The 18,557-nt window shown below is 33.4% G+C and overlaps 1 protein-coding gene across 2 annotated transcripts in view; it reads left to right on the top strand.

Moving 5' to 3' along the window:
* LOC118204512 (solute carrier family 41 member 1-like) overlaps positions 1-18,557 on the top strand; it is a 272,491-nt gene that overhangs the window by 84,315 nt on the left and 169,619 nt on the right. The gene's annotated exons all lie outside the window — the stretch shown is intronic.

Genomic DNA, 18,557 nt, shown 5'->3' with positions numbered 1-18,557 from the left:
ATACCTTGAAGTGTATTCTGTTTTCTAACTATTAGAATTATGGTAAAACATGTAGTCTCAGTATAACAGATACTGTAGAACAAATTTATTCGTTTTAAAATGTGTTGCCTAGATTTCATGTATAGCTGTATTTCCATGTATAAAACATCGGCATTTTCCTGTGCCTTCTTTTTGTTGTTCCAACGGTTTTTATTAAAAAATTATTATTTTTTGCCTTAAACACGATTTGGAATTTTTATGTAATGGAGAAACAGTGATGAAATTTCTGCGAGAATACAGTATTTTGCTGAAAAATCGTTAAAAGTTTTTCTAAAATTTCCACCACAAAAAAAAAAAACAAAAACCTGTTTGGTACTAGGTTTAGTGACTGTGTTCTTTGATGAATTATATATTTGAAACGTGAAATACACATGCACGTAATATAAAATTCTTTAAATAAAAGTAATTGTTTTCTTCCATAAAATTCGCCAAACTGCGTCGAGGTGGTTGCGAAAGCACTCAAGTACCACCATATCCCATTTTTTCTGAAATCATTTTTTAATGATTCTGCTTCCAAATAGATCTTACTTTCTGCTTTGATCGCAAAGTAAAATCGTGTCTTCTAAATAGTTGATATTTTCTTCTATATATGTTCCATGTATAGTCTAGGTATACTTTCCATATTTGAGTTACACAATGCAGGCAATGTCTTAGTTTTAAGAATGATTAAAAACTTTTAATTAATTAATAAGTTTATCAATATAATGCATATTGCAGAAGGATTTGTTTATTTTAAAAATGCATTTCAAAGGGAAAGACAACATTTTTTAATCATATTTTTTTTTGTTTATATATCCCATCCGTGTCGGTCCATGCGGTATACGTGTGGTGATAGATTTAAATATATTTAGAACGCTGCTTTCTGAACGAAGGAAATAAACATTTAAAATTTTAGTATTTACATTGATGCTGCAGGCAGTAGTTTTATATCGGCAGTTTCACCACTGCAAAAGGTTTCGCAGTCTTTTAACGTAGATGCATTATGATGTTTTGCTTAAAATAGCAAAGGAAATTTATTTGTTTTTTATTTTTTGCTGGGAGGAGAATAAGCAAATTATTATTTGTGCATAATGAGTGATCATTTATTTCATCAGATGTAGTAAAGAGGTAAACAATCATCGGTAGTTATTCAGCATTTCTCAGTTAAATTGAAAGCAAATATCACTGCAATATTTTGACGCTTTGATTTTAGCAAATTCATGCAAATCCGTTTGATTTTTATCCCAACAGAGCCTTTTCTGTATTTAAAAAATTCTGCATTCGAAATGTTTAACACGAAGAACCAGCATGTAAAGTTTTAGAACTTTTCTTTTTTATTTTAAGCAGAAATATGGGATAACACATTAATTATCTCAGCTAGATCTTACTTTTTAAGTTAAATAATTTTCTTATTTAAGCGTTGCTCTTTGAAAATATTTAACGATGGTTTCCCCAACTCAGATTATTAACTGCCTTAATGATCATGTTGTGTAGTTTCATAATTCCTCATGGATCCATATGCTATCTTATTCCGTGTAATTTAATCAATTTTTAAATTATTATTTATTCATTAACTCGAAAGGAACCATTAGTCCCGAAATGGGACTTCGTGTGGGTTCGCTATAAACGGCGTATAACGTTAAAAATTTTTGGTCCCCCCAAATTCTCGCCCTGCATTATTAAAAAAAAATAAATAATGAAGAATCTGCATGTATGAATGTATGTTCCTCGCATTTTAGAAAAACGATGGTACTTAGAGCTACCTGATTTTGAATAACGTAGTCTTTCACCCGAACACGTGAAATACGCGGAAGCCTGAATTTCGAATTCGTTTTTATATTTATTTGGTATATTATAAAATTTTAGTGATTTTTTTAAAAAAAATCAACTATTGGGAAAGGAGCAGTGGCAACAGTTTCCGAAATATTATCTCCAGTGCCTCAGACTGTCTATCGAAATTCTAGATTTTGTTGTCGAACTGAATTTTATGTGTTACGAGGAACGTGATATGGAATACATAAAAGTTAAGACATAAAAAGCTGGTACTTGTATATTAACTCAACCACTATAGGAGAAGTTGAAAAATTTTCCGAATGCGCCAAACTCTGATGACCATGCTCATAACCATTCTTCCGGCAACCATGCTCATAACAATACTCGAGTCAAGCATACGTTCTTGTTGTATTCCAAGTTCCAACGGTTTTTATAAATAAATCGCCGATATGGTTAATCTTTGGATTATGGTAACTTGGCGATTTTTGGCGAAAATTTGGCGACCAACCCTGCTACAGCAAACTGCTAGTTTTTTTTTTTTTTTTTTTTGACGTCATTTTGTTTTCACGAAGTAAAGGCATTTTTTTTTTTTTTTTTACTCAAGATTTTTTACAACAATCTACTATCCGAATTACGCTTATGCTAGAACTTTTATAGAACAAAAGTGCTTAATCATGAGGAAGATTAGGCCCACCAGCGGCCGAGCGGTAACGTCGTTGAACACTGGTAGTTCGGTCCGAGGTTCGAATCCTGCGAACGGGCTGGCTGCATGGGCGTTTTCGTGGTTTTCCCCATGTGTAACGTGTATACGAGCCAGTTTCCCTTAGAAAATCCTCCACGAAGGCATCCCTCCCTTAAGGCCATGGAGGTAGGAAAGGGAGGAGGGGCCATTCTGCGCTAGAAGTGAAGCACTGCTTTTGAAGCTTGGGTCACCAGACGGGGTGTTCTTTGTTTACATTCAGAAGCTCGCTTGACAAGATTCTGATAGTATTTCGACACACGACAGTTCCATAGAAATCGAAAAAGGGACACTCTCGCATAGTGTAATGGATAATAGCAATTTATATAGTTTACTGACATTTACGCAAAAATCACATCTTGGTTATTTTTCGATAACTAACAACAGCGATTTTGATTATGAATTTGTTTTATAAAATTCTAAGCTGTTGCACTACAAAAATATAGATTTTAAGAAAATTGCTAAAAGAGATCTGCCAAAATTTATTTTCTAGAAGATTTGAAAAGTTTGAAACTTGATGGCTAAATGTAAATATAAAATTATGTATGTTAAAATATTTGTAATTAGGCACATAGGTCAGATTAAGTTTTTATTAGAGTAACGCATGCAAGGGCTATCTGCCTATAGAGAGAGATGCCATCGTGGAGGAATTTTGAAGAAAAACTGACCTTTGAGTGGGTATTAAAAATAATAATTATAATTTTCATTCAAATTATATTCATATATATTTTTATGTGAAACTTTCGGGTGTATGCTAAATTAGTGTAAATTACTTTACACGAAAAATATAGTGAATGCACAGAAATTAAAGATTTGCACATGCCGGAAATGATAAATAGGAAATATGTATGGGTATTTATGCATGTGCTTGCAAAAAGCATGTATCTGCTTTTGACAAAATACTTAAATATTCATTAAATTATTTATAAATGTATTTGAAAGGAAGAATTTATTCACTTATAAACAACTGTGAAAGTACTGTGAAGAAATCTAATGATTAAATGTATCTAATTTATAATGATTATAAATGTTATCTAAATATATAATAAACTTGGTATTGAATTGTAAACATAAATTGAAATCCTGTTGACAAATACGTTATAAAACTATTTAAGCAAGAATTGTTCGTATTGGAAAGCAATCTGTTAAAAGGTATTGTAAAGCAAATGCTATGAGATGCGCACTTAAGAACGTAATAAAGAGTTTTGGAATATGTATTGTTGAAATGAAGGGTAAAAAAAAAATCTGATAAGTATAATTAAAAGAATTATTCCCTTTACATTTTATAATAACTCAGTTACAAGTTTTAAATAATACTTTAAAAAAAATCCTTATTTTATTCCCTTCCAGAAATGTTCAGAGAAAGTCAAATACTATTTAATACCTATTTAATTATTAGGAATTAGCGAAATACTTATTTAAAGTATTTCGCTAATTCCTAATAATTCTCTAATTTAAAATGAACCGAATAGAGCATTAATTATAAATTGAATTTTTCGATTTAAAAGAAGCCAATAAATCATGTCATATTTAAGAAAGTATTTTAGGAAGAAGCTCTATAAATAGAAAAGAAATAATGCATAATTTTAATATTAATAATACAATAAACTTTGATCTTAATTTTTGTACCTTAACCGAATAAAATCGAATTACCTTAATTTTTTTTTCTAATGTAATTAACGAAAACTTGTGAAAATATTTCATTCAAATTAAACCATTCTGAGAAAACTGTCCTGTGAAAAGTATAGCATTTAATTCCGTTCAGAATGAAATGTTGTTTAAAAATATGTTGTTTTCACATACTTAGGACTCTGAAGTGTTGTAGAAAAAGAAAATATATACATTTATATGTATATTTACGACGTAATTACAAAATATTTACATCCGAACGCGTCAAATCCCATAGAACTCAATGGTAAATGACCCAATGTTTTGGTCACCACGTAGGGATCGCCGGTGCTTCAGAGCAGGGTACGGAGAAACTTGTTTAGGGCGACTCCATGTTACTTCCTACCTCCATGCTTAAGGCAGATAGCCCTCGAGTGCTTTGCCGTAATCTAATAAAACCAAAACCAAACATGACGAAGATTAGGTGCGAAATAGGGAGAAAGTGCAGAATCGCCCACCGCTTGCCGCGTTTTAAGAATTGCACACACACGGTATCATCCATGTACACGTCGACCTGTTTTCACTTAAAAAAACATCCCAGAATTGCACAAAAATGGCTTTGCGCACACTCTTGACTTTATGCATGTACACTGCTAAAGTCCTACCTTTATCGCCTTACCAAAATATCTCCAAACTACTTGTTACCATATTCCAAAGATTAGCCATGAGATTTTTTTTCCCCCTTAGTTTTAAATTATGAGCTTGTGAAATTTTCCAGAAATGGAAGAAACTGCGATAAAATTTCTGATGAATATAGAATTTTGCTGCAAATGTTCTAAAGGGCAATTGCTGCAAATGTTCGTTTCCTAGTACCGCTGTTGCCGAGTATTGCAGGAAGTAGAATCTCCGCAGTTGTTTTTCGTACTTAATATTATCTAAATATTTCATAATCTAAATTTTGTTTTTGGTACTTAATATTATCGCAACCACCTTAGAAGAAGTCGCCAAAGTTTCAAAATACGCCAGACTTTGTTAGACATGCACAGGAAAAATATTGTTTCAAACATCGGCATTTTCCTATGCCTTCTTTTTGTTGTTCCAACGGTTTTTATAGAAAAATTATTATTTTTTGCCTTAAACACGATTTGTAATTTTTATGTAATGGAGAAACAGTGATAAAATTTCTGCGGGAATACAGTATTTGGCTGAAAAATCGTTAAAAGTTTTTCTAAAATTTCCACCACAAAAAAAAAAAAAAAAAAAAAACAAAAACCTGTTTGGTACTAGGTTTAGCGACTGTGTTCTTTGATGAATTATATATTTGAAACGCGAAATATAAAATTCTTTAAATAAAAGTAATTGTTTTCTTCCATAAAATTCGCCAAACTGCGTCGAGGTGGTTGCGAAAGCACTCAAGTACCACCATATCCCATTTTTTCTAAAATCATTTTTTAATGATTCTGCTTCCAAATAAATCTTACATTTTGCTTCGATCGCGAAGTAAAATTGTGTGTTCTAAATAGTTGATATTGTCTGATACTTCGTTTCGTGATTAACAAACTTTTAGGCATTAAAAATCTGTTAAATTTATTATAATTTGAACACTTCTTTGGAAGCGTTCCTGGAATCAATTCAGGAGGGTCTCCCCTTAAAGCTTTCAAAGACATTGTCAGATAGTCGATGAAAAATCTTCCACATTGTGCATGCTAGAGAAAGTCAAAATGTGGTATGCATTCGGCGCCAAGGAAAACCTGCAATTTCCCGCAATGATCAAGTCTATTTCTGTTCGCTAAGAAAAGATAGCTAAAACCGACCGTTTTCTTCTATGTAAACAATGGTTCTTCTACTTATTCGAGCACAACCTTGAAGGTTATCTACCCTTGAAGAAGGATGTTTTCGCGGAAAACTTTCTGAGGGAAATTATCTCATATTCGCATTACAGATTGAAAAAAAAAAAAAAATAATAATAATAAATTTACATCACGCCCTGAGGGGCTTTTTATTAACGCTTTGTGTGTTATATTTATTTATTAAATATCATGTTTTTCTCACTTAAACCATAAAATTCAATTCAGCAGCAATATCTCAATATAATGCAGGACTCTAACATTGGGTGGCAACAGTTTGAAAAGTGAAACGGACATTTATAGTGATTCAACGCAAAATTGCAGCTCGCTTTGAAATAGTTGAGCTTATTAATCAAAATTTGTTAAAGTATTACAAAATTTTAAATAGATAATAAAACAAATTCCAAAGTAGGGCCCATATTCCAAAGTAGGGCTTCCTGATGCCCATATTCGGTTAAATAAGAAACTTGTTTAACGGACCATGAACCATTAAACATGAAACTTAATGCACTATTGCAAATTAAGATTTTATCATAACATATACAGTATAACACATTGATAAAAATATGCAGTATAACACATTGATAAAAATATGCAGTATAACACATTGATAAAAATATGCAGTATAACACATTGATAAAAATATGCAGTATAACACATTGATAAAAATATGCAGTATAACACATTGATAAAAATATACAGTATAACACATTGATAAAAATATACAGTATAACACATTGGTAAAAATATAAATTGAACTACAAAAGCCAAACGCATACACATACAGAAGTGCTTATGCGGTCTCTATATAAAATAGGAAGATGTCATTATATATATTCGTTAGTCGTAAATATGTATATCTAATCACAAAAATATTTTTAAAAAAGATAAGAAAAGAATCGGAAGGCTTTCAGATTTTACTTTACGCCCGAAGGGTCTTTTTTTTTTTTTTTTTTTGTAACGTTTTGTGTCTTAACTTTACTTATTAAAGTTCATGTTCTTCGAACTTAAACCATCAAATTCAATTCAACAGCAATATCGGAGAATAATTTTAAAATGAGAATATCTTTAGAATTTCCGATACACAGACTCGCGCGCCGGAGATAAAAATGTTTTTTCTTCCGTACAGTGTTGCCATTCCTCGCTTTTAAATCGTTAAGTTTTTTAATAAAAATTCTTTAATGTTTGACAAAATATGAAATAGATAATTAAACAAATTTGAAATTAGGGCTTCTAGACGGCCATATTCGGGTGGGCCTGTTTTAACGCAATGCGAAAAACATATATACATTTATGCAGATTCTTCATTATTTAATTTCTTTAAATAACACAGGGCGATAATATTTGATGGGAACAATTTGAAAAGTGAAACGAAAGTTTAAAGTTTTCAACGCCAAAATGTCAAAACGCCCTTCTGGGCTGACGCTCTTTGGGCTAAAAACGCCCATACAATTAATCTGTTCCCCGGAATTTGAAATAAAGCAGATAGAAATAAACAAATTGTTTTTTGGAGTTGAAAGATAACAGTACAATAGTTCTTACCAATTGAATTTGGAAGAATAAAATATTGTGATGTCATTATATAACAGAATGGTTTGGAAAACGGTTCGTACTTGTAACAGTTCGTAAACTTAACAATGTTTTTATGATTTTAAAAATCATGGGACAATAAATTAAATAAAGGCTTTTTTATAAACGATTTCGAAATTATGTGACCAAGGCGTTATTGGAAACTGGTAGTTTCTTTCTTAGTGGGATTTTTGCACAAATAGAGCTCATTTCGCTTCCTGATGTAATAACGTCATTGAACTGCTGTAAGTTTGGAAACGTCTACTTTTGTAGACGTTGCTAACACATTTATAAAAAATTTCAAAATTATAAAAAATAATTTCAAAATTATAAAAAATAATTTTAAACTTCCGCAATAGATCATAGCAACATTTGGAAAACAGCAGCAGCGAGACGTTCAATTACGATTTTAGATTTACAGTGTCCCATTTGCGCCTTTCATAGGGCTTAGTGTGAATTTTTGAACGTTTCTGTGGTTTCCATCATTGTGTAACGTATATACGAGCCAGTTTTCCTTAAAACGGCGGCCTTCACGAAGGCATCCCTTTCTTTAGGCAGATAGCCCTAGTGTGCTTTGCCGTAAAAACCAAGGCAAAAGCATTTAAGAAATAAACCAAGTATATTATATGGATGTTTGTATTCCTCATACACAAGTACAATCTATTTTAGCACAGTGCGAGAAACGTACATACATTGACGCAGATGCTTCATAATTTAATTTCTTTAAATATAATACAGGGCTGTAATAGTTGATGGCAACAGCTTAAAATGTGATTCACCGTTTGTAGTCAATCGTCGCAAAACGCCAAAACGAAATTAATAGCTCTTACTGGGCAAGTTTCCCAAAGGGGCAAAAAATTTTGTGAAACTGCAAAAATTTTTTTTGCAGTTTCACAGAAAACTGCAGAATTTCTTTTTGTCTGAAGAAGTTCTGACTGCCAAAATCAATAGTTATTCAAAATCTACATCAAACTGTGGTGAATTGTTTGCCTAATTTAAAATAATTATTGACTGAAACAGTTGACTGACACATTAAGAACAGTTGAAAATACGGAACGTAAAAAAGAACTGGGATACAACTGTTTTTTTTTTTTTTTTTTTTTTTTTTTTTTTTTTTTTTTTTTGAGAACAAATGAATGAATAAAATGAAATGAACATCTACCCTATTTAGAGTCTTTTTTCAGGTATATTTTCCAATTCAAACAAATGTTGCAACGTTTAAAATGATAAAAACCAAATACAAGAGACTTATTCAGACCTTCGTATAAAAAGTGTGTCAACTACATATGTGTCATGAAATCTTGGTCATCAAGTTCAAGGGAACATATACCACATCGTACATTACAATTTCGACCAATTGTGAATAGCGAAGGTCCCTCCCTGTCCATAACCTTGGCACTGATCTTCCGTCTCTCATTGTGAGTTGTTCTGTTTTTGCACCCTTTGCGGTTCTGATGCGGATTCTTCCACCGTAGAATATGAGCAAAAATTTCACTTTATGCTGCAGTTAAAACAATTTTTACAATTCAAATTACATTTTCTACGCAAAAACAAGCAATTCGACCAGCGGGCAAAAAGGCAGATTTTTTGGTGCACAAAATTTTATGTTTACTTTTGGTTTCACTCGACCGGCAAAAACAGACTGATGACGTAAAAAAACTGCATTTTTTTTTTTTTTTTGGGTGGACGCTTTGCTGAGTCAATATACGAGATAATTTAATAACTTAAATGATAATTTCAGGATGGATAAAGGATGGATCGATGGCATCCCTCCCCTTAGGCAGATAGCCCTAGTGTGCTTTTTCGTAACCTCAATAAACCAAGGCAAAAGCATTTCAGAAAAGAAACCAAGTATATTATATGGATGTTTGTATTCCTCATACACAAGTACAATGTATTTTGATAAAGTTAATTAAATATTAAATATCTCTTACTAATTGCAAGATAGTAAAAAATATATTCTAAATATGGCTATTTAATATTAACTTGTTTGTTTTATATAATAATCTTTGTTCATTGATTTGTTTTACCGATCCAAAGACCCTGAACACTGGTAGTTCGTCCCGGATTTGATTTTCAGCTTGCTCCTAATTATGAATTCGTAGTTTCCTTCATCTCTTAGACATTCCACCACGAAAGAAACACTTCTGTGGCAACAAAACCTCGCGTACATTTTAGTAGTCCATTAACAAATTATTATTCGCGTAGACACAATAACAAACAAAACCAATCAGTCTGTTGCTCGAATTGAACTCGAAAATAAATTACCAGTATTCATGGTTTTAAACCCTTCTACCATAATCAGCTTTGTTGATAAAAGATACTGCGTTACACAAAATAGGAATTTTTTGGAAAGAATATTTTTTACATTAGCGTTGAATAATATACGAAAAAATATTACGAAGTTAACAGTTGATATTAAAAAGAAGTTTGGTGTGCAAAAAGACTGAAAATTGCATTTTAACAGGGAAAATATCAAACGTGGTAGTAGTCTCGCACAATGCCCAAAATGAAGAAATGCTTCATTATTTCCTTAAAGGAACAGGGCTGGCTACATGAGCGTTTTCTCGGTTTTCCCCATGTGCAACTTTCAGTTTCCTTACAAAGTCCTCCATAAAGGCATGCCTCCCTTTAGGTAAATAGAGTTCGATTGTATTGGCATAATGAAATAAACCAAACAAACCCTTAAAGCAACTACAGAAATAAAACTAGCTCAATTATGCATGCTGTGTTTTTCAGCTTAAAGGTTGATTATTTTAGATAAATCTATTTAAATTTTTATCCTAGTTAAGTTAACGGTATATTGGATAGATTTCATTAAACATTTGGGTACTTCTCCGTTTCGCCGGCGCAAATCTCGCCAAGCAGACTTTATTGGCGACAACATACAGTATACACATAAAAAATGTTAACAAATGTTAGTTCTAAGGATTTTTTTTATTTTGAAGGCATAAACTTTTTAATATCGTTTAAAATTTTGTAAAAAACAGTAAAGAAAGAAAATAAATTTGTAAAAAGACATTAAGTTAAGAATGTATTATGCTTTCATGGTCAACATCCTGATTCGCCGGTTCATATCACGTGACTCCAAGTGATCTCATCTCACGTAAACTACGCTACGAAAATCTAATTCTCTCAGTTATTATCTACATTAATTTCAAGTTAAATCTTAACTCGGAATACAAGTGTAAATTCAAGAATTAATTTAATTCGTACGAATAGCTTACTCAGAAATTATGTAAAACTGCAGTGCTTCACTTTGCTAGTGCATTCTTATTAGAATTGATAAATTTAACTCTAAGAAGAAAGTAGAAAGATAGATAAGAAATGGCTGCGGTTTGTTTTGAAAATGAGATGTAAAAGGTTACCAGCGAAGATATTCTGTTTGGCATCAGTTGCACCATTATTGGCGACTTTATCGCCTGCGCCGGCAAAACGGAAAAGTACCAAAATTTGTCACTAAAATAAAACATTAAAAGAATTGGATATTTGTTAAGGTACTTATAACATCGACCTTGTCGATGTTATAATACGTTATTGTTATTAAGTTAATTTAAGTTAATTAACAACTAAATTGTTATTAAGTTGGCGGAGATTCCACCAAAGTTGCGCCAATCGTTACTGCGGAATTCTAAAGGAACTCTTGCGCCTTTATATAATAAACAATCAGTATTCGACCCGCTTATTTTTTTTTTCTTTGTAAAAAGGCTCGATTTATTACTATTTTATTAGGTCTTTCGATTTTATGGGAAGCTCTATTTGGAACGCTATGAGTACAAACTTGCATAAAATTTCCACTGATAATTGTTTCAATCTCTTACTGTTTCGTTAACCATATTTAGCTGATCGTATCATATCCATTAATATACATTTCTTTTGATGGTAAGATCCCGAAATTTTGAAACAAAAATATTTTCTGTTCTGTAGAAGGGAGGTTCCAAATTTCAAGCACTTTTTTTTTTTTTTTTTTCCAAAATTCAAGGAAAAAATATGGCAGTAGCAGTTACTTTACATTCTTGTTCATAAAAATAAAAAAGTGGCTTATACAGAATCAATCGGGGTTTACATCAAGGGAAAGTGCAGATGTTATGAGCGTGTTGTTACGTTACGTTTATCCACGACTAGCGCTAAATTGCGATGCTTGGCGCCACTTCTACAGTCGGGGAATAATACTTAAGTACCAAAAAACATAATTATCGATAATTACGCAGCGAGGGCTCCTAAAATGAGAGCCGTAGGTCCAGTCATTGCGGATGTAGGCGGTGATCAGGATTTGCTCACTATCTTTTTAAAATCCAGCAAATGTACAGCTAAGGCCTACGTAAAAAAAAAAAAAAAAAAAAAAAAAAAAAAAAAAGTTTTAAATGAAAAAGAATTCGCTGGATTATGCGTCAAAGGATTATGTTGTTAAGCAGCGTTCATGAGGTAGAATGTGGATTAACTGTAAGAAACTCCAGAGATGCTTATTAAAAGTATGTTTCCATATAGGCATATCATATACGGTCGGCCGGCTGTGTATGTATACTCAATGTAGGAGTCGACAGATGCTTTAGGTTTAATCTAGAAAGCTAAATCCTTATAAAAATGATGTAATTTTCAGATTGCACAGATTTATAGTAGCTATTAAAAGATTGCATTTTTCGCCTCTTATATGAGAAATACTTTTCTATTCACTCTTCCAATTTTCGTAAGGTCACTTATGATAATCACGGGAAATTTTGAAATAAATACTTTGTTAAAAATGAACACATTCTAGTAACGTTCTGTTCTTACTATAGCATGATTAAATGAGTTTTAATATTATATAGGGTACTTTACGGTTAGCCTGACGCAAATCCCGACAACACTCTTTTTGGCGACGTTTTAGGACTACTTGCACAGGTGATCATAACTAAATGACTGTTACCCAAAACAAAGCCGAAAACGTTCATCAATATACAACAAAAAGAAATTTTTTTGTTTATTCAATTATTCCATTCTTCCAAAATATGTAAATATCCTTGAAAATTCCCTCAAATGGATCCTTTACTCTTCTTCTCCACATGAATTCCGCGAGGTACGATTCCATGCCCCGACGGGTACTGCTCCGATGTTTTTCATTTCTGCATCTGGCATTGTTCCACAGCCTTTCGATTTTTTGCTTATTTACATCAGTGTCGGGGTCGACAATATTATACCTGAGTTGTATTAAAACAAAATCGACCCTATTAGATAAAATTATACCCTATTAGACAGATTTTTAACATTACTGATTTTAATGACTCATTAATTTTAAAGTTTTTAAATCATATTCTACTGCTCTAATGAAGCTTATCAATGAAAATAGGGCGAAGGTAGGAATCTTCTGTTAAAATTGAATTTTGTGTTTGTATGGGTTTTGGATATCTGTGGTGTTCTATGTTATGAATTTGTGTTTATGGATTTTTTTTTGTTTGTTTGTTTGTTGGTCTGTAATATTGTGTTAGATGTGTTTACTTATTTTTGATTTAGTATTTTCGTTTGTTGTTTGGGGTGGCTGGGTTACTGTCTGCCCTCGTTTGTGGAGATACGGGGCCCCTTCTTTTGAGCTATGGGAACACTCGTGTCCAGGTGGGCTGAAGGGAGCCTCCAATTCTTACCTGTGTTGTACTTTGAAATGTTGTAGATTCGCTTCTTCGATTTTAATGATGCAGTAACCCTTCCAGACATCGGAATAAACAATAGATCCTTCTTCAATATGGTTTTTTATCGCAACTGAGAACACTGGCAGAGAACGGTTTGTAACTTTAAGTGGGAAGCATTCTTCGGTTTGAAGGCAAATACCACCAAATGTCCTCTGTTCCTGAAGAATTGGACCAGCATTGCTCTTTCGTTTGGTCAACAAGCTTTCGTCGATTTCAACGATCATTCACCGGGTTTTTTTTCTTTTTTCCCCCCGTCACGTTTCACTAATATTTCTACACAAAATTCTTGCAAGGCTTGTTCCAATCTACATTGGTCGAATTATTCATCTCCAATTGTTTTTCACACCATTCGATTGATGTCATCTTTTCATTCCTGCAATGTATCGAATAATCGTAATCGAACTTAGAGTTGGCGCTCGCCAAGCGCGCGAATTATTGATGTGTGGAGGATAGGAGAATGTGACAGGCGGTCACGAAGTTGTAAGCTTTTATGTGTATTAATGATGTGCTTTGCGTAAATAAAATGTCATATAACTTAATTTGAGTGTCTTTTACAATAAGGATACAACATATCCAAGCATAAATAAATATTAAATATGTTAGAAAAATTAATCTGAACGTTTCGAACTACGTGTCTGAAACACTGCAACGCCAATCTGACTCCGTCTGAAAAATAAAGTTACATTTCATGATTTAGATTACATGTTTAATTTGTTGCCAATATTCCCACTCCCTTTTTTTTTTGATAAAAGAGACTGCCACTTTATTTTGTGGTAAGTCTCAAATTTTCAGCAGTTTTAAATGCCAGATTTGCGTAATAGTAAAAATAGATGTTTTAAACGATTATTGAAAATGACGATGAATGATTAGTTAGATGCGGTAACTACTACGATGTATAAAGCTTTATGAAAATAATAGCTATTTTATGTATGATGAATATAAGGTATAATATATAATCGCGTATTCTTTCTTATTGACTCCCGTACGACAGAGGGCTCACCAGCGGCCGAGCGGTAAAGTCGCTGAACACCGGTAGTTCGGTCCGAGGTTCGAATCCCGCAAACGGGCTGGCTGGCTGCATGGGCGTTTTCGTGGTTTTCCCCATGTGTAACGTATATACGAGCCAGTTTCCCTTAGAAAGTCCTCCACGAAGGCATCCCTCCCCTTAGGCAGATAGCCCTCGTGTGCTTTACCATAATTAAATACACCACACCCGTACGACAGAAATTGATCGGGATATTTAATTCCAAAATTTGTACTTTTGTTGTCATTTTCAACCTGCCTCGAGAGATCGATTAAGTAAGTTAGAATAATTCGAGGATGTAAGTTTAAATGAAGTGCAGCCAAAAATGGGTATGATTTAATAAGCCGTACAGGGAAATCATGGGATATTCATCCTAGATTTTTTTCAAAGTAAAACATTTTCTTTAGTTAAAAAAAAATTAAAGTAATACAGTATTTTGGACTTATTTTCAAAACATGTTTAAAATTTTATACTGAAAACTGTGCAATCTAAATTATATTGATCCTATTTTGAAATATTTTTGTCGGATTTAAAAAAATTTTTACAGGCTTACGGCGAAATTTTTGCAGATTCTTCTCCCATTAAAAGGCGGAAATGAAAGCAGGACATTTTTCTTACTTCATTTATTTATTTACTTTCTTACTTAGGTAATCAGATTCGTCAGATTGCATTTCTTTAACCTCTAACGAAGACAGAAGTATTCTTCATTAATATTTAATGTGCTCTAAATTTTTAGCTTAGTTGTTGGAACAGCACTACTGCATTTGCTGTTAAATTAAAAAAAAAAAAAAAAAAAAAAAAAAGACATGCTTTAATATTTTCCATCTATTATCGCGAAAACTTTTTCAGTTTGTCATGTTTTCCTTCTTGATATTTTATTTGTTTCGCTGATTAATTCAGTGATGATTTATTGTGTTGTTGACTGAAGAATCAGTAGGAGATAAAACAATTACTTGCAGGGTTTGAAAAATTTGTGTTAACTCTTTGAGGGTCAGGAAATTGCAATTAACTTTTTCAGAAAACCTCTTGTTTTATTTACTGTATCAGGTGTTACAATGAAATTATTTGGGCACTATTCCGTTATGAGCGCCGTAAAAAAAACTGCAGCGAAAATGTACGCGCAAAAGCGCCAAATCTTGCAAACGCGCCCACTCAACAGCGCACCAAATCTAGCGTACGCGCTGATTTCAGATTGCGTAAGTTTATATAGTACTATATTTCTTAAGACGCCGTTAAAGTACTAGTTTAATTTTTAAATCCTTTTTTGATATCGTATGGATTTAACAATTTGGGAATTCCCCATGACGAAAATTTGGCAATAGAATTTTGAGTAAAGTAAAACTGCTTGACGCGTTTTTTTTTTTTTTTTTAAGAATTGCACATACTCGGTATTCATGTGCACATCGACCTATTTTTACTAATCTCAGAATTGCACAAAAATGGCACTGCGCACACCCTTGACTTTATGTATGTACACATCGACCTATTTTCACTTAAAAAGTAAAAGAAAATTGACAAAATTCCAATTGTTTTTAACCTTGTAAAAAGCGGCGAACAAATAAGTGACCGATTCTGCACTTATTTGTTCTGCACTTATTTACCGATAATATTTTCAAAGAAAAGGCATCATTCACTATAGAAAATTAAGTTTGAACAACCAACGAGATGAAATTATGCTTTAGCGATAAGTCGGTAGCGAAAGAGCGATGCAGGCATCCGTTCAGTTATGTTTAGGAATTTTTATATAAATTATAATAATGATCTGAAATAGTTATTTACTCTTATGCTTCCGTTCAGTCATGTTTAGCTTTTTTCATATAAATTATAATAATAAAAAGTATTATATGAAATTAACCTTTCGTCTAAATTAAAACATCAATCTTAAATAGTTATTTACTATTATACTTCCTTTCTTGCCTCAATTATTAGGGTTGCCGCAATTATTTTTGGCACCATTGTCATCAACGATAATTTGGCGATTTTTTACGGCCCTCGAAACCGAATAGTACCATTATTTGTGACAATTATACATATTTTGTCCAAGACGCGGGAAAAAAATCACCACTTCTGGTGGTTAATGTCGATGACCACCGCCCACACAACACATCGCTACAAATCAGTCTGTATGGTACTCATGGAAACAGGTTTTCTTTTTCGAGCAGAGTGCAACTTTGCACGTGCTGCATATCCACGCTCTTTTTACAGGCTTTTTCTTGTTGCTGCAGAGTGCAGATCGTCGTGATGTTGTCTTCAATGACTGATGCTTATTTTCTTGAAGACGAATGCCTGCATCAGCTACTGGCTTATGTTTCTTGATTGCCATCTAGTGAGCTACAAGGGAACTTCAGAAACGGTCAGTCTTGAAAAACCACTCCCACGAGTGTGTAAGACATTCATTAGAAATGGTGGTTATTGTAGGTAACCACCGCCCTCAAAGAGTTAATATAAATTTGGGTATAATTTTATGACTTGAAATAAAAGGCGAAATTCAGTGGTCGGTCACATGGGCAATATCGAAATTTTGCTCAACTTTTGTGGAAAAGAATTTACACTAATGTTATGAAAAGAAAGTACGTTTGCCAGATACAAATTAGCAATACATTATGCTGCTTTTCGTAAATTTAAATTTTCCTGTACGTCCTCAGCATGAAGCATAAAAATAATCCGATACTGCGATCGTCGTTATGTTTTTTATAATAGTAATTCTTGACATTTAAAAAAAAAGACAATGTCTACGACCAGCCCACCAGCGGCTGAGCGGTAAAAGCCGCTGAACACTGGTAGTTCGGTCCGAGGTTCGAATCCCGGCGAACGGGCTGGCTGCATGGGCGTTTTCGTGGTTTTCCCCATGTGTAACGTGGATACGAGCCAGTTTCCCTTAAAAAGACCTCCACGGGGCATCCCTCCCTTTCCGTGTAGTGCCTAAGGGCGAAGCACGTAATAAGTAAAAAAAAAAAAAAATGTCTACGACCAAATTTTTCTTTCTTTTGGATTTACAACTGTAATTAATTTTCTTTAAAATTATAGTAAACATTAAGGTGCTTTCCATAGAAAGCCTTCTATAAGGCATTTCGGTTCTAATGCAAGCAATTCTCGCATGCTTTACTGCTAGTGAGTTACGTTACATAACAACCTTAAAATATGTTTCAAATGTTCCTTAATGCGTTGAGCGCCACGCGTATTTCTTAGGCAATTCCGTTCAGGCCACGCACGCCGTTCAAAAGCGCTGGTATTGTAAGACCAGTGATTCTTATCGTGGTAGAAGATAGTTTACGTTTGGAACGTGATTCCTATAGGCATTCATTCACACGTTACGTGCCAAGTCTGTTTTGTAAATAGTTACATTCTATACAAAGATATTACGAAGCAGAAAAGTAGCGTGACTGAATTTCGGGGAGAATTAGCGCTATCCCTTACAAGTCGTGAAAAAGAAGACATTCTATCGAACAGAAATGCAAGAATATCTGAAAACCGAAAACATAAACTCCAAAGAAAACCGGGAAAAGCCTCTGAAGTACGGAAATATTGTAAGTTTGTTTATGATAATTCAACAGAAGCTGGTAGAGTAACGGCCAGAAGAAAGACTAAGAGAGTTATCACATTTTGTAACAGCTGTAATGGAGAACCGTTTTTATGTTTACCGTGTTTCAATGAAATCCATTAGTTCCGTAATGAATCAAAATTAAATAAATTTTCTGCAATTCCATAAAACAGTGTGAATTGTATAGTTATATATCATGTTACACGCTGTGAGCTAGCGGCGGTCGAAATGGAAAGTCTAGTGTCAGCTACAGATGGCTGATGCAGCCTAAATGGAAAGTCTAGTGTCAGCCACACATGGATGACGCGGCCTAAACGGAAAGTCCTGTGTCAGCCACAGATGGCTGACGTGGCGCTCAACGTGTTAAATTGTTCTAGAAATTTTCACTTTAACTATTCAAGACGAAAGTTGAAAGGATACCATTAGTTGAATAAGTGCTAACACTGGTAGATCGCCTGGAATTTGTGTTCTTGCAGGTGTCCCAGCTTTGGTTATCTACGTAAAGGAATATACAGCATGGAGATTTCGTGGTTTCTGCCATATGTAATGTGAATACGAGTTAGTTTCTCTTAGAATGTCTTCCAGGAAGGCATTTTTCACAAGGAAAATAGTTCTCGTGGCTTTCCATAACCATTAAAAGATCACAACCCTGGAGTTGTTGTTATTGTCTTACTCGGCATGATCTGGCCGCAGGCTAGACCAAGAATCCTCAAGAAATCATAAACAAGAAGAGGAGTGATAAAAAGATCAATCCTATCAAGATCTGCACGGTTTA

This window comes from Stegodyphus dumicola, chromosome 1, assembly GCF_044657685.1.
Source record: "Stegodyphus dumicola isolate Sdum_Otavi_A_Nest chromosome 1, ASM4465768v1".
Taxonomy (NCBI): Eukaryota; Metazoa; Arthropoda; class Arachnida; order Araneae; family Eresidae; genus Stegodyphus; species Stegodyphus dumicola.
The sequence above is the reverse complement of the archived record's forward strand: the minus strand, read 5'-3'. Positions and strand labels throughout refer to the sequence as shown.